This window comes from Ranitomeya variabilis, chromosome 3 (assembly GCF_051348905.1).
Source record: "Ranitomeya variabilis isolate aRanVar5 chromosome 3, aRanVar5.hap1, whole genome shotgun sequence".
Classification (NCBI taxonomy): domain Eukaryota; kingdom Metazoa; phylum Chordata; class Amphibia; order Anura; family Dendrobatidae; genus Ranitomeya; species Ranitomeya variabilis.
In genome coordinates, this window is record NC_135234.1 from 664,593,616 (window position 1) to 664,610,631 (window position 17,016).

The 17,016-nt window shown below is 47.6% G+C and overlaps 1 long non-coding RNA gene across 1 annotated transcript; it reads left to right on the forward strand.

Moving 5' to 3' along the window:
- The first annotated feature begins 685 nt into the window (after positions 1-685).
- On the forward strand, positions 686-9,332 carry LOC143818481 (uncharacterized). Its single transcript, XR_013224567.1, has 3 exons — positions 686-767; positions 1,538-1,651; positions 8,858-9,332. It is a non-coding gene; the product is annotated as an uncharacterized LOC143818481 (long non-coding RNA).
- The last annotated feature ends 7,684 nt before the right edge of the window (positions 9,333-17,016 follow it).

A 17,016-nucleotide genomic window follows, 5' to 3' on the forward strand; every position in this document is an offset into this window, starting at 1 on the left:
ACGAAATCAGAGCTGGTGGCAGCGGATTTGTCCTGTACGTTTGGGAGGCCTTGTAGTGACGATAGCGTTGATAATTATTGTTCCCACCTGAGTAGTTATATCGCCCTCGCTGCAGCGTGCCTACTAGCCAGTACAAAGGAAGGCAGCCTTTTTGGTGACTAATTATCCTAGGTGCAGTACCCTGACTGACCTGAGGGTAAGGGGGGGCGCCAGAGAGCTGCAAGTTCCAAACTGGAACTGGAGGGCGGGAAATAGATAAATCCCCTTCAGAAGGAACCAGGCGCAACCAAAAAACCTCGGTTCATGACAAATTGGTGTGAGTGGTGGGGATGATAAAGGTATCCTCCCCCTGAACCGTGACATATTGTTGGGATCCCGGACATACGGTGGGATTCCTGACTATATATATATATATATATATATATATATATATACATACACATTCTAGGGGTATACAGCAGGGTGTGTATATATTACCTAGGTATAATGCAGGGGATTACATATATATTGTACATTATATGGGTATACAGCAGGGTGTGTATATATTACCCAGGTATATAGCAGGGGTGTACAGTACATACTGCACAGCAGCTGCTGGATGGAACCCCGCACACCACACGATATGATGTCACGTGATTGTGATGTCACAATAGACTCCAGAGACCGGAACTCAGAGATAAGGTGACGTGACATCACTGGAAGACAGAACACAGAGACCAAGTGATCAGGACAGCAGCTCAAGTAACAGAGGGATGAGAGAAAGGAAGGTAAGTCCACAAGAGCTTCTCTGGGGCAGGTGGTTCTCATGACAGGGACTTGTGAAGTATGGGACAACTAGTGATGGGCAGTGTGGATTTCTGGCAGTCAGTTTCATCAGCCGCCAAAAACATCCATTTTAATCCCAATGAGACTGCAAGCGGCTCTTACTGGGTCGCCAGCACCCGTCATTCATATATATATTCATAGGGATATACAACAGAGTGTGTATATATTACACAGGAGGAAAGCATGGGACGTACATATATACACACATTATAGGGGTATACAGCAGGGTGTGTATATATCACACATGTATACAGCAGGAGCTTACATATATATACATTATAGGGGTATACAGCAGGGTGTGTATATATTACTTGGGTATATAGCAGAGGGTGTACACATATATACACATTATAGGGGTATACAGCAGGGTGTGTATATATTACTTGGGTATATAGCAGAGGGTGTACATATATATACTGTACATTTTTGGGGTATACGGCAGGGTCTGTATATGTTACTCAGGTATATACAGTAACAGGGTTGTACATATGTATATATACATTATAGGGTTATACAGCAGGGTGTGTATATATTACACAGGTATATAGCAGGGGTGTACATATATACTGTACATTATATGGGTATACAGCAGGGTGTGTATATATTACACAGGTATATAGCAGGGGTGTACAGTACATACTGCACAGCAGCTGGTGGATGGAACCCCGCACACCACACGGTATGATGTCACATGATTGTGATGTCACAATAGATTCCAGAGACCGGAACTCAGAGATAAGGTGACGTGACATCACTGGAAGTCAGAACACAGAGACCAAGTGATCAGGACAGCAGCTCAGGTAACAGAGGGATGAGAGAAAGAAAGGTAAGTCCACAAGAATTTCTCTGGGGCAGGTGGTTCTCATGACAGGGACTTGTGAAGTATTGGACAACTAGTGTTGGGCAGTGTGGATTTCTGGCAGTCAGTTTCATCAGCCGCCGACAACAGCCATTTTAATCCCAATGAGACTGCAAGCGGCTCTTACTGGGTCGCCGGCACCCATCGTTCATATATATATTCATAGGGATATACAGCAGAGTGTGTGTATATTACACAGAAATAAAGCATGGGACGTACATATATACACACATCATAGGGGTATACAGCAGGGTGTGTATATATTACACATGTATACAGCAGGAGCTTGCATATATAGTTGGAGCGCCCCCACACCGCCGCAGGGCCGAGGGGTACCCGGAGCCGGGCCTCTGGGTCTCAGTCCTGGGGTTGTCACGGTGGCTAGACCCGGTCTGTGGCCCTGTCTGTCAGTGGGGGACGTCCGGTGCAATAAGTGGTGTTGTAACGGAGCAGTTGTGAGGTGCAGGTCGCGGTAAATAACGAGGACACCAGGTTGCAGTCTCTTTACCTCTTTACTGAAGATCTCTGAGTCCTCAATCCAGAATACGGCTCACCAGGCTACGCAAGTCCGGCCGGTCCAATGACACTTCCAGAGTTCTCTTCACAGGAGGAAATCTGTGCCTTCCCCCTAGCGCTATGTGTTGTAGTCCTTCCCTGCTGTGCTTACGGAAAGTACCCCACAACTGTTGTGTCTGTTTCTGATGTTCCCTCACAACTCGACTAGATGATGTTCTGCTAATCCTCCGTCCCTCCCTGAGGTTCGGGTAGGAACGGCACCCGTTTGACGGGTAGGCCTGGAGTTCTTCTGGGACCCTAGAGACGCCCCTCTCCCACAATTGCCTCCCAAGACTTCATAGGTGATTTGAGTTAGACAGCCCGCCTGAGACTGACTGCCCTGCCGCTGTTTGGAGTATTGCTTGAAGCTGAATGTTATTCTACTCCCTCGGCGTTCCGGCCACCGGTAGTGCGCCTCAGTAGGATGTTGCTTCGGTCTTACAGCACGACTCCTACTGGTATTCTCCTTTGCGTGATCCCGTTTCTCACTCAGCACAATCTATCTCGCTTCTAATCCTTTCTTGGGTCCCGCCGCTTCCCGGAGCTGGCGCGGACCCGTTACGTTCTTTTCAATGCCAAGCCTCTGTCAGGATCCCACCCCTGACAGAGACCCTACTGTCTCTTCCTCCACAACACCCTCTGCCACCAGGTGTTGCTTCGTCCAATCCAGTCAGCTTTCTGATCTAACTTCCTGCCTGACCCCCAATTTACCCACTATGGTGGGGAGTGGCCTAATGAATAGCACCCTTAGCTCCCCCCGGAGGCCCAGTTGTGAAATGTATTGGTGTCTGTGATACCTGATCAGATGAACTCCTTCAGTGCCATCGGACGCACCGTAGCTCCCCATAGTGGCGGAGCCACAGTACTGCAACGACCAGGACTCTGGGGCGCTGCACTCCCCCCTGGTTAAACACAGTACTCCGGGACTGGGAAGAAAACAACAATACAAGTTAGCAAAAAGACATACAATTTTGTTGAGTGCAATAACAATAAGCATATTTGAACAGAGCTTCCCTTTATGGGAGGTGAGGACACTTGAACGTTACAAACATGGTTAACATTATAAATTACAGGCTATAAATAACTCCTGTTACCCAACCGGGCATTCTACTTAAGTGCAAAATTGTCGAACAATAATTTAACATTGCCTTTAAGGACTCACACTCTAAATCCACTAAAGACCTTCCTATAATCACATTATAAGGCACTTTAACTTTCTCATTCTCCTTCTTTAAATCTGCAGGACCGCCTGTCCTATCGGCACCAGACCTACTGCCTCTCCTTTCTTTTACAGGACCGCCCCGTTCAGCTAGGGCCTACTGCCTTTTCAACTACTATACACAGTATAGAACATAACATTTCTTTCAGTTTAAGAGCACTGAGTCATCTCTACATGACTCCTATCAGGACTCAGGGTTTACCTTCTATCCTAACTTTCTGTCAGCAATATCTAAACATTGTCTATCGAACATTAAGCCTTCTCATTATCTTTCTTCCTTTCTTGCATGCTGGACACCACATCTATCTCTACGGGCCCACTGCATCCTTCTTCTATCTTTCACCTTTTACTTCTCAGAGCACATCATCAGTATTCCTTCACATTTAACTAATTAAACACATATAACTCTCTTGTACAAACATTATCATCACTTTTCTCTCATTGACATTATTGCTATTTATCTTAAGCAATTTTACTATTGAAATGCGATAAATGAACATCCCCTTTAAGAGGGGACCAAGTCTCTGTGAGGTAGCGTGTCTTCCCAAGCTACCAGTCCATACTCAGCAAAGGTTCCAGTGCGGTATCTTCGCAAAGAGTCTTTAAGTAAAACCAGTAGGGAGCGCCTTTAATAAGGTGCAACTATTTACAAGAAGTTCGGATCATGCACTGTTCATGATTTCAGCAGTTTTTGAATAACATAGAAAAATAGAAAAATAACCAAAAACAATAGGGATCCCGGGTCCATAGAAGGATCCCCCTAAAAGTTTACCCTGAACGGGTTTTAGCAGCAATCATAAAAGGCAATAAAACAGTAACTATTTTACAAGTAACAAAGTACAGTAGAATCTTACTGTGGTGGTCTCCGGTCTGGCATCACCAGGCCAACGGATCGCACTGGTGCGCCAGGAAGCGGTTCCGGTCCCAGCAGTGATAAAATCCCTCGCCGGGACGCCCTTCTCACGGGTAGGTGCACACGTTCCTCCGGAGCACGGCGAGGACGGGCTCCTCGAGATTCCGCGGGGCCGGGCTCTGCTGCTTTCCCCTTGGGATCATCTTCTTCCGGTGTTCCAGCAGCAGCCTGGAGGGCAATGCATCGTTGCACACCTCGCGCCATCCAGACAGACTCTCCCGCAGCCCTCCTCCATCTGGTGTAAGTCACCGCATCGCCTGGCTCCAGGTCGCGGGGAAATCTTCCGCTGCAGGGCTCCACCTCCTCCCGATCCACGTGGATCTGTAGCGGCTCCCCGATTTCTTGGATAACCCCGCGTCCATACTGAGGGTTAAAGGCCACCACTACACCCCAGTGTGATGGCGGGATCTCCGGGGTGCTAATTAAATCAACCTGCTCTGCAGGCTGGGGCCGGCTCCGCCACGCTGCCATCAGACGCCGTAGATGTTCGGCGTCCGGCATGATCTTCAGGCCCGGCGTCTGTAGCGTACCTTCAGCCGCGGCCAGGTGGGAGGGAGCAGGGGACACTGGGGATAAACGGATCTCCGTAGGCTGGCCCAGCCGAGTGAGCACGCGGGCATCAGCCTCCAGCCTGCGGGCTAGCTGTCGGGCCTCGGCTGCAGCCACACATTCCTCAGACAGCGGCAGAGGGGGTCGGCCCATCGGTGACCCTGTGAGGGTCAGACCCCGCAGCGTCGGCGTTTCTGGGGCTATGTCAGGTTGCGCAGCCTCAGGCCGAACCGGTTCAGCCCCGCGTGGTGCTCCTGGTGTCGCCATCTTGGCCTTTCCTCCAATGTCTTCTTTCCGCGGTCTCTTTCGTGGGCGGCCCCGTCCCCATGGTCTCCACCCTCCAACCAGGATCAGGAGGCGGACCTCGGCTGTTGACGGGCACGTCCTCAGGACACAGAAATACTTAGACTGGGCGGCCATCGCTGTTCGCGCTCTCCAGCTTGTCTACGCCTACTTCACGCCCCTTCTCTCTTCAGCACTGCAATGGCGGCGGATTTTGGCGGTAAATGGCGCAACACAGTCTTCGTAATAAAGCACAGTCAAAGCACAATAAATCACAGTTCCAAGGCACACATGACCTGATTCTTCAGGCTTAAGTAAATCCTGTTCGTGACGCCAAGTTGGAGCGCCCCCACACCGCCGCAGGGCCGAGGGGTACCCGGAGCCGGGCCTCTGGGTCTCAGTCCTGGGGTTGTCACGGTGGCTAGACCCGGTCCGTGGCCCTGTCTGTCAGTGGGGGACGTCCGGTGCAATAAGTGGTGTTGTAACGGAGCAGTTGTGAGGTGCAGGTCGCGGTAAATAACGAGGACACCAGGTTGCAGTCTCTTTACCTCTTTACTGAAGATCTCTGAGTCCTCAATCCAGAATACGGCTCACCAGGCTACGCAAGTCCGGCCGGTCCAATGACACTTCCAGAGTTCTCTTCACAGGAGGAAATCTGTGCCTTCCCCCTAGCGCTATGTGTTGTAGTCCTTCCCTGCTGTGCTTACGGAAAGTACCCCACAACTGTTGTGTCTGTTTCTGATGTTCCCTCACAACTCGACTAGATGATGTTCTGCTAATCCTCCGTCCCTCCCTGAGGTTCGGGTAGGAACGGCACCCGTTTGACGGGTAGGCCTGGAGTTCTTCCGGGACCCTAGAGACGCCCCTCTCCCACAATTGCCTCCCAAGACTTCATAGGTGATTTGAGTTAGACAGCCCGCCTGAGACTGACTGCCCTGCCGCTGTTTGGAGTATTGCTTGAAGCTGAATGTTATTCTACTCCCTCGGCGTTCCGGCCACCGGTAGTGCGCCTCAGTAGGATGTTGCTTCGGTCTTACAGCACGACTCCTACTGGTATTCTCCTTTGCGTGATCCCGTTTCTCACTCAGCACAATCTATCTCGCTTCTAATCCTTTCTTGGGTCCCGCCGCTTCCCGGAGCTGGCGCGGACCCGTTACGTTCTTTTCAATGCCAAGCCTCTGTCAGGATCCCACCCCTGACAGAGACCCTACTGTCTCTTCCTCCACAACACCCTCTGCCACCAGGTGTTGCTTCGTCCAATCCAGTCAGCTTTCTGATCTAACTTCCTGCCTGACCCCCAGTTTACCCACTATGGTGGGGAGTGGCCTAATGAATAGCACCCTTAGCTCCCCCCGGAGGCCCAGCTGTGAAATGTATTGGTGTCTGTGATACCTGATCAGATGAACTCCTTCAGTGCCATCGGACGCACCGTAGCTCCCCATAGTGGCGGAGCCACAGTACTGCAACGACCAGGACTCTGGGGCGCTGCATATACATTATAGGGGTATACAGCAGGGTATGTATATATTACTCAGGTACAGTTAGGTCCATATATATTTGGACAGAGACAACATTTTTCTCATTTTGGTTATAGACATTACCACAATTTAATTTTAAACAAAATAATTCAGATGTAGTTGAAGTTCAGACTTTTAGCTTTCATTTGAGGGTATCCATATTAAAATTGGATGAAGAGTTTAGGAGTTTCAGCTCCTTAACCTGTGCCACCCTGTTTTTTAAAGGGACCAAAAGTAATTGGACAATTGACTCCAAGGCTATTTCATGGACAGGTGTGGGCAATCCCTTCATTATGTCATTCTCAACTAAGCAGATAAAAGGCCTGGAGTTGATTTGAGGTGTGGTGCTTGCATTTGGAAGGTTTTCCTATGAAATAAACATGCGGTCAAAAGTGCTCTCCATGAAGGTGAAACAAGCCATTCTTAAGCTGTGAAAACAGAGAAAAAAACCCATCCGAGAAATTGCTACAATATTAGGAGTGGCAAAATGTACAGTTTGGTACATCCTGAGAAGGAAAGAAAGCACTGGTGAACTCATCAATGCAAAAAGACCTGGGCGCCCACGGAAGACAACAGTGGTGGGTGATCGCAGAATAATCTCCATGGTGAAGAGAAACCCCTTCACAACAGCCAACCAAGTGACCAACACTCTCCAGGAGGTCGGCGTATCAATATCCAAATCTACCATAAAGAGAAGACTGCATGAAAGTAAATACAGAGGGTTCACTGCACGGTGCAAGCCACTCATAAGTGTCAAGAATAAAAAGGCTAGACTGGACTTTGCTAAAAAACATCTAAAAAAGCCAGCACAGTTCACGAAGAACATTCTTTGGACAGATGAAACCAAGATCAACCTCTACCAGAATGATGGAAAGAGAAAAGTATGGCGAAGGCTTGGTACAGCTCATGATCCAAAGCATACCACATCATCTGTAAAACACGGCGGAGGCAGTGTGATGGCTTGGGCATGCATGGCTGCCAGTGGTACTGGGTCACTAGTGTTTATTGATGATGTGACACAGGACAGAAGCAGGCAAATGAATTCTGAGGTATTCAGAGCCATACTGTGTGCTCAGATCCAGCCAAATGCAGCCAAACTGATTGGTCGTCGTTTCATATTACAGATGGACAATGACCCAAAACATGAAGCCAAAGCAACCCAGGAGTCTATTAAAGCAAAGAAGTGGAATATTCTTGAATGGCCAAGTCAGTCACCTGATCTCAACCCAATTGAGCAGCATTTCACTTGTTAAAGACTAAACTTCAGACAGAAAGGCCCACAAACAAACAGCAACTGAAAACCACCGCAGTGAAGGCCTGGCAGAGCATCAAAAAGGAGGAAACACAGCGTCTGGTGATGTCCATGAGTTCAAGACTTCAGGCAGTCATTGCCAACAAAGGGTTTTCAACCAAGTACTAGAAATGAACATTTTATTTAAAATTATTGAATCTGTCCAATTACTTTTGGTCCCTTTAAAAAAAGGGTGGCACATGTTAAGGAGCTGAAACTCCTAAACCCTTCATCCAATTTTAATGTGGATACCCTCAAATGAAAGCTGAAAGTCTGAACTTCAACTGCATCTGAATTATTTTGTTTAAAATTCATTGTGGTAATGTCTATAACCAAAATGAGAAAAATGTTGTCTCTGTCCAAATATATATGGACCTAACTGTATATAGCAGGGGTGTACATATACTGTATATGTATACATTATAGTGGTATACAGCAGCATGTGTATATATTACTCAGGTATATAGCAGGGGGTGAACATATATATACATTCTAGGGGTATACAGCAGGGTGTGTATATATTACTCAGGTATATAGCAGTGGTGTACATATATATACTGTACATTATATGGGTATACAGCAGGGTGTGTTTATATTACTCAGGTATATAGCAGGGGTGTACATATGTATATATACACATTATAGGGATATACAGCAGGGTGTGTATATATTACACAGGTGTATAGCAGGGGTGTACATATATATATACTGTACATTATATGGGTATACAGCAGGGTGTATATATTACACAGGTGTATAGCAGGGGTGTACATACTGCACAGGAACTGATGGATGGAACCCCGCACACCACACGGTATGATGTCACGTGATTGTGATGTCACAATAGACTCCAGAGACCGGAACTCAGAGATAAGGTGACGTGGCATCGCAGGAAGTCAGAACACAGAGACCAAGTGACCAGGACAGCAGCTCAGGTAACAGGGGGATGAGAGAAAGCAAGGTAAGTCCACAAGAATTTCTCTGGGGCAGGTAGTTCTCATGACAGGGACATGTGAAGTATTGGACAACTAGTGATGGGCCTTCTGGCCATTTTTGGAGAGATGGATCATTTGAATTCAAAACAGATCCCAATTTATTATATGCTAACCTGTGTATACCAATTTATGGTAAAGTCAACGGAATCAAATGTGGAAGAATCTCCGTCCACCGCCAGCCAGCCAATAGCAGCATTGTTGAGGGTGGATGTCCAGCATTCAGTTTCATCAGTCACCGACAACAGCTATTTTTGTCCCCATGAGACTGCAAGGAGCTCTCACTGGGTCGCTGGCAGCCATCACTAAGGCCGACTCCTTTAAGTTTGACAAAAATGTGACTATATTGACTGTAAAATGGATGGGTGTCCTGGTGATGTAGTAGTGTGCCCGATACCAGACTCACAGGAGTCGCTCAAGTCTGTGCACTCAGTATAAAGAATTCTTCCATTATTGGTGAACCCTGTGCAGGATCCAGGTTACAAAGTGTGAACAGAAAGACATCACTGATATTCTGCTCCAGACGCCAAGAAGGTCTTCTCAGAAGCTGAAGTTTTCTCTGCAAGATTAAAAGGTTTTTCCATGAACAAAGTACATTTTAATTAATAGATCTTGGGATAATAAAAATTTCCCATACCTCCCAACTTTCGAGGAAGGGAAAGAGGGACAAAGTCAGCGGCGCACGTAGCGCGCTGCGGCAAATTTTAGGCCACACCTCTGACCACACCCATTTCACAACTAGCCACGCCCCAACCACGCCCATTTAGCACTTCTGATCACAATGTTTCGTAAACAATAATTATAAACAAAAAAAATATGGCCACACACGACGCTCCATACTGTACAATGGCCACACACGACGCTCCATACTGTACAATGGCCACACATGACGCTCCATACTATACAATAGCCACACACGACGCTCCATACTGTACAATGGCCACACACGACGCTCCATACTGTACAATGGCCACACACGACGCTCCATACTGTACAATGGCCACACACGACGCTCCATAGTGTACAATGGCCACACACGACGCTCCATACTGTACAATAGCCACACATGACGCTCCATACTGTACAATGGCCACACATGATGCTCCATACTGTATAATGGCCACACATGACACTCCATACTGTATAATGGCCACACATGACGCTCCATACTGTATAATGGCCACACATGACACTCCATACTGTATAATGGCCACACATGACGCTCCATACTGTATAATGGCCACACATGACGCTCCATACTGTACAATGGCCATTGGCCACATTATGCTCCATACTGTATAATGGCCCCACATGATGCTGCGTACAGTATACTTGCCCCACGTTATGGTCCATACAGTATTATGGCGCCACATGATGCTTTGTACAGTATAATGGCCCCACACGATGCTGGGTATAGTATAATGGCCACACATAATGCTGGGTACAGTATAATGGCCCCTCACGATGCTCCATACAGTATAATGGCCCTACACAATGCTGGGTGCAGTATAATGGCCACACATGGTTACCCCACCCCCATCATTGCCTTCTCCATCACTACACACAGACACCTTTCACCGCGCTCCCTCGCAGCAGCCGGCAGCTTCCACTCCCACGGCGCTGAATGGTGTCATCCAGCTGCGCCGCTGACTGCTCACGTCGCTGCAGCTGTGATACGCCACTGATAGAGACCTCCGTGTCTCCTGTGCCAGTCAGTGTCAGAGCGAGGAGCAATATCTGCTCCGATCCGACACAGCCAGCGTCCGCTCCGTACACCTCGTACACATGCGACTCCGCTCCATACACCTCGCACACACACGACTCCGCTCCATACACCTTGCACATGCGGCTCCGCTCCATACACCTCGTACACACACGACTGCGCTCCATACACCTAGCACATGCGGCTCCGCTCCGTACACCTCATACACACACGGCTCCTCCCCATACACCTTGTACACACAAGGCTCCACTCCATACACTTCGTACACACACGGCTCCGCTCCATACACCTTATACACACATGGCTCCGCTCCGTACACCTCACACACGGCTCCTCTCCATACATCTCGTACACACACGGCTCCACTCCGTACACCTCGTACACACATGGCTCCACTCCGTACACCTCGTACACACATGGCTCCACTCCGTACACCTCGTACACACATGGCTCCACTCCGTACACCTCGTACACACACGGCTCCACTCCGTACACCTCATACACACACGGCTCCACTCCGTACACCTCGTACACACATGGCTCCACTCCGTACACCTCGTACACACATGGCTCCACTCCGTACACCTCGTACACACACGGCTCCACTCCGTACACCTCATACACACACGGCTCCACTCCGTACACCTCGCACACACATGGCTCCACTCCGTACACCTCGTACACACACGGCTCCACTCCGTACACCTCATACACACATGGCTCCACTCCGTACACCTCGCACACACACGGCTCCGCTCCGTACACATTGCACACGCTGCTCCGCTCCGTATACCTTGCACACACACGGCTCAGCTCCATACACCTTATACACACACGGCTCCGCTCTGTACACCTAGTACACACACGGCTCCGTACACATCTTACACACACGACTCTGCTTCATACACCTTTCACACGCTGCTCCGATCCATACACCTTGTACACACACGGCTCTGCTACATCCACACTGTAAACACTGCTTACCTTCCTGCAGTGTCATGACAACCAGCAGAGTCCTGTACACGGAGGTCCTCCCGATCATGTGACCCCCTAACTCCTCCCATCCTGTGACTTCATCACAGGTCCTGAGCCTGTGCGCACAGAGCAGCTAATATGCTGCAGTTCTCTGTGGGCTGGTGCAGGGGCTCAGGGACTGACCGGGTGATATACACACCTCCCAACCAGTGCGGGACAACTAATGTCCCGCCTGGGATCGCGGGGCTGACTGTCAAAATTGGGACAGTCCCGCTGGATCCAGGATGGTTGGGAGGTATGATTTCCACAATTGTATTTGTTAAAAAAACATTCCTGTGCTGAGATAATCTTATACATGTGGACCTGCTGTGTACTGTGTAATGTGTCTGACCGTGCACGAACCATTCCACATCATACCACAGCTCCTGGGCAGAGGAGGAAGCAAAAAAGTATACAGGCATTACAGCACAGGATCACAGCTGATTCTTTCTGTGAGACAAAATATTTCACTGCCTATTTTTAAGCAATGTTTTACCTCAAAGAAAGAGTCAGCTGTGATCACTGACTATAATGTCTGTATACTCTTTTACTTCCGCCCCTGCCCAGGAGATGTAGCATGATCAGACTATGTCAGTACATAGAAGGGGCACATTTATATGATTATATCAGCACAGGAACATTTTTTTTTAAACACATCCAATTGAGGAACTTATTATTACTCAAAGATTTATTAATTCAAATGTTAATTGAATGAACTTTTTTTGTGAGAAAACCCCTTTAACTCCTTTCTGGCATTGGATGTGCTATTCCATCCATGTGACCTGGGACTTAATCCCCATGGATGGAATAGTACGTCTAATGCGATCAGCCGCGCTCAAGAGGGAGCGCGGCTGATCGCAGCCGGGTGTCAGCAGATTCTCACAGCTGACACCCGTCCCTAAGTGCCAGAAGCGGTCACGGACTGCTCCCGCCACTTTAACCCCGGTACACTGCAATCAAACATGATCGCACTGTTCCAGAGTCAGCAGGGGGGCTGGATCGGTGACCCCATGGCATGACGCAGGGTCCCGATCGCTCCTATGGTAACCCAATGTTGTCATGACGACATCCGGGTTACCAGAGCTGTGAGACTTTCTGTCATGCGCAGTGCATGTCAGGAAGTGTCTGAGGCAGGGCCGGACTGGGACTAAAATTCAGCCCTGGCATTTGAAGTTACACAGGCCCACTTGTCACATGGTGACTGTATAATATCTTTGTACACTTGTAGGCAGGGCCGGTTTTAGGCAAAGTGGGGCCCTAGGCAAAGTTTAAAATGGGTCCCCAAATGCTAACATATTGCACATCACACAGAAGCCTTTCTGTTGTATTTACGTGCGCTGAGTTCAGGCCGCTAAATGAGTTTGATCGACAATACTGAAGTTGTTCAACGCTTGTTTCCCGGCCTCTTTCCACCAGCTGAGGAATAATGATGAGACAGAACGATCACTAACAGATCACCATACAGTATCATGTTTTCAGCAGCACATCTACAGTTTACACTGGCAATGTGCTGCTGACAACAAGGCTTTTTGTTCCAGCAAAAACAATCCGAATATGCAGCATTTTACTTGTTTAGTAAAATACACCCCATAGTCCTCCATATATTATAATGTGCTCCATAGTCCTCCATATAGTATAATACACTCCCTATAGTCCTCCATATATTAAAATACACTGCTCAGTCCTCCACATAGTATAATACACTCCTCATAGTCCTCCATATAGCATAATACAATCCTCATAGTGCTCCATATAGTATAATGCACCGCCACAGTCATCCATGTAGTACAATTCACTTCCCATAGTATAATGCACCCCATAGTTCTTCATATAGTATAACGTATTCCCCATAGTCCTCGATACAGTATAATGCAGCCACCCCAGAGTATAATGCAGCCACCCCAGAGTATAATGCAGCCACCCCAGAGTATAATGCAGCCACCCCAGAGTATAATGCAGCCACCCCACAGAGTATAATGCAGCCACCCCAGAGTATGTAACCCCCATAGAATATAATACAGCCCACCTCCCCATAATATATAATGTAGCCCCCCATAGAATATAATGCAGCCCCCCATAGTATATAACGCAGCCTCCCCCATAGAATATAATATACCCCCACAATAGTATATAACCAGCCCACAGTAGTATACAGCACAGAGCACAGCCCACAGAGAACTATATACAGCCCACAGTAGTATACAGCACAGAGCACAGCCCACAGAGAACTATATACAGCCCACAGCAGTATACAGCACAGCCCACAGAGAACTATATACAGCCCACAGCAGTATACAGCACAGAGCACAGCCCACAGAGAACTATATACAGCCCACAGCAGTATACAGCACAGAGCACAGCCCACAGAGAACTATATACAGCCCACAGTAGTATACAGCACAGAGCACAGCCCACAGAGAACTATATACAGCCCACAGCAGTATACAGCACAGAGCACAGCCCACAGAGAACTATATACAGCCCACAGCAGTATACAGCACAGAGAAAAGCCCACAGAGAACTGTATACAGCCCACAGTAGTATACAGCACAGAGCACAGCCCACAGAGAACTATATACAGCCCACAGTAGTATACAGCACAGAGCACAGCCCACAGATAACTATATACAGCACACAGTAGTATACAGCACAGAGCACAGCCCACAGAGAGCTATATACAGCCCACAGTAGTATACAGCACAGAGCACAGCCCACAGATAACTATATACAGCACACAGTAGTATACAGCACAGAGAACAGCCCACAGAGAACTATATACAGCCCACAGTAGTATACAGCACAGAGAACAGCCCACAGAGAACTATATACAGCCCACAGTAGTATACAGCACAGAGCACAGCCCACAGAGAACTATATACAGCCCACAGTAGTATACAGCACAGAGCACAGCCCACAGAGAACTATATACAGCCCACAGCAGTATACAGCACAGAGCACAGCCCACAGAGAACTATATACAGCCCACAGTAGTATACAGCACAGAGCACTGCCCACAGAGAACTACATACAGCCCACAGCAGTATACAGCACAGAGCACAGCCCACAGAGAGCTATATACAGCCCACAGCAGTATACAGCACAGAGCACAGCCCACAGAGAGCTATATACAGCCCACAGCAGTATACAGCACAGAGCACAGCCCACAGAGAACTATATACAGCCCACAGTAGTATACAGCACAGAGCACAGCCCACAGAGAGCTATATACAGCCCACAGCAGTATACAGCACAGAGCACAGCCCACAGAGAACTATATACAGCCCACAGCAGTATACAGCACAGAGCACAGCCCACAGAGAACTATATACAGCCCACAGCAGTATACAGCACAGCCCACAGAGAACTATATACAGCCCACAGCAGTATACAGCACAGAGCACAGCCCACAGATAACTATATATAGCCAACAGTAGTATACAGCACAGAGAACAGCCCACAGAGAACTATATACAGCCCACAGTAGTATACAGCACAGAGAACAGCCCACAGAGAACTATATACAGCCCACAGTAGTATACAGCACAGAGCACAGCCCACAGAGAACTATATACAGCCCACAGTAGTATACAGCACAGAGCACAGCCCACAGAGAACTATATACAGCCCACAGCAGTATACAGCACAGAGCACAGCCCACAGAGAACTATATACAGCCCACAGTAGTATACAGCACAGAGCACAGCCCACAGAGAACTATATACAGCCCACAGCAGTATACAGCACAGAGCACAGCCCACAGAGAGCTATATACAGCCCACAGCAGTATACAGCACAGAGCACAGCCCACAGAGAACTATATACAGCCCACAGCAGTATACAGCACAGAGCACAGCCCACAGAGAACTATATACAGCCCACAGCAGTATACAGCACAGAGCACAGCCCACAGAGAACTATATACAGCCCACAGCAGTATACAGCACAGAGCACAGCCCACAGAGAGCTATATACAGCCCACATCTCTTCTCTTCCTCCCCTCCCCTCCTCCGAGAATGGCCCCACAGTCCAGAAAAAAAAAAAAACTCTCCTCACCTCTCCTTGTGCCCAGCGTTGGTTCCTGGTTCCTGGTTCCTGCTCCTGTCTCAGCAGCTGCAGTCTGCCCGGGACACAGCAGGTGCGCGATGATATGACATCATCGCGCACCCGCAGTGTCAGAGGCAGAGCGGGGAATGATGGGAGAGGAGCGTCAGTAGACGCTCTCTCCTCCATCATTGCATTCAACTGTACCGGCGTCTATACGCCGGTATAGTTGAATGCGACGGCGGGGGCGGCGGATTGAGCGGCCCACCACTGGCACCGGCCCTTCTGGCATTTGCCAGAAGTGCCCTATGGCCAGTCCGGCCCTGGTCTGAGGTCAGTGTGCACAGAGTGCAGCGCTGGCAGCTTATATGGCATGCAGATGTGCATGCCATATAAGCGATCAACCTGCACAAAATGAGTGTCCCTTTTAAAAAATGTAAAAATAATAATTGTAAAAATATTTTAAAAATAATAATAAAAAAATCAATATTTATTCTATAAAAAAATAAATATTTGAATAAAAAAAATCTAACCAATAAAAGTGCACATATTTAGTATCGCCGCATCCGTAACGACCCGACCTACAAAACTGTCTCACTAGATAACCCCTTTATTGAACACCATTAAAAAAAAATGAAAAAAAAAATGCTTTATTATCATACCACCGAACAAAAACTGGAATAACACGTGATAAAAAGACGGATATTAATAAAAGTGGCACCACTGAAAGCATCATCTTGTCCTGCAAAAACAAGAAATGATATAGCTCCATCATCGGAAAAATAAAAAAGTTATAGCTCTCAGAATAAAGTGAGGCAAAAATAATTATTTTTTATATAAAATAGTTTTTATTATATAAAAGCACCAAAATATGAAAAATGATAAAAATGAGGAATCGCTGTTATCGTACTGACCCAAAGAATAAAACTGCTTTATCAATTTTACCACACGTGGAACAGTATAAACGCCCCCCACAAAAGAAATTCATGAATTGCTGATTTTTGTTCATTCTGCCTCACAAAAATCGGAATAAAATGCGATAAAAAAATGTCATGTGCCTGAATATGGTACCAATAAAAACGTCAACTCGTCCCACAAAAAACAAGACCCCACATGACACTGTGGACCAAAATGTGGAAAATTATAGCTCTCAAAATGTGGTGATGCAAAAACTATTTTTTGCAATAAAAAGTGTCTTTTAGTGTGTGAGAGCTGCCAAACACAAAAACCCGCTAA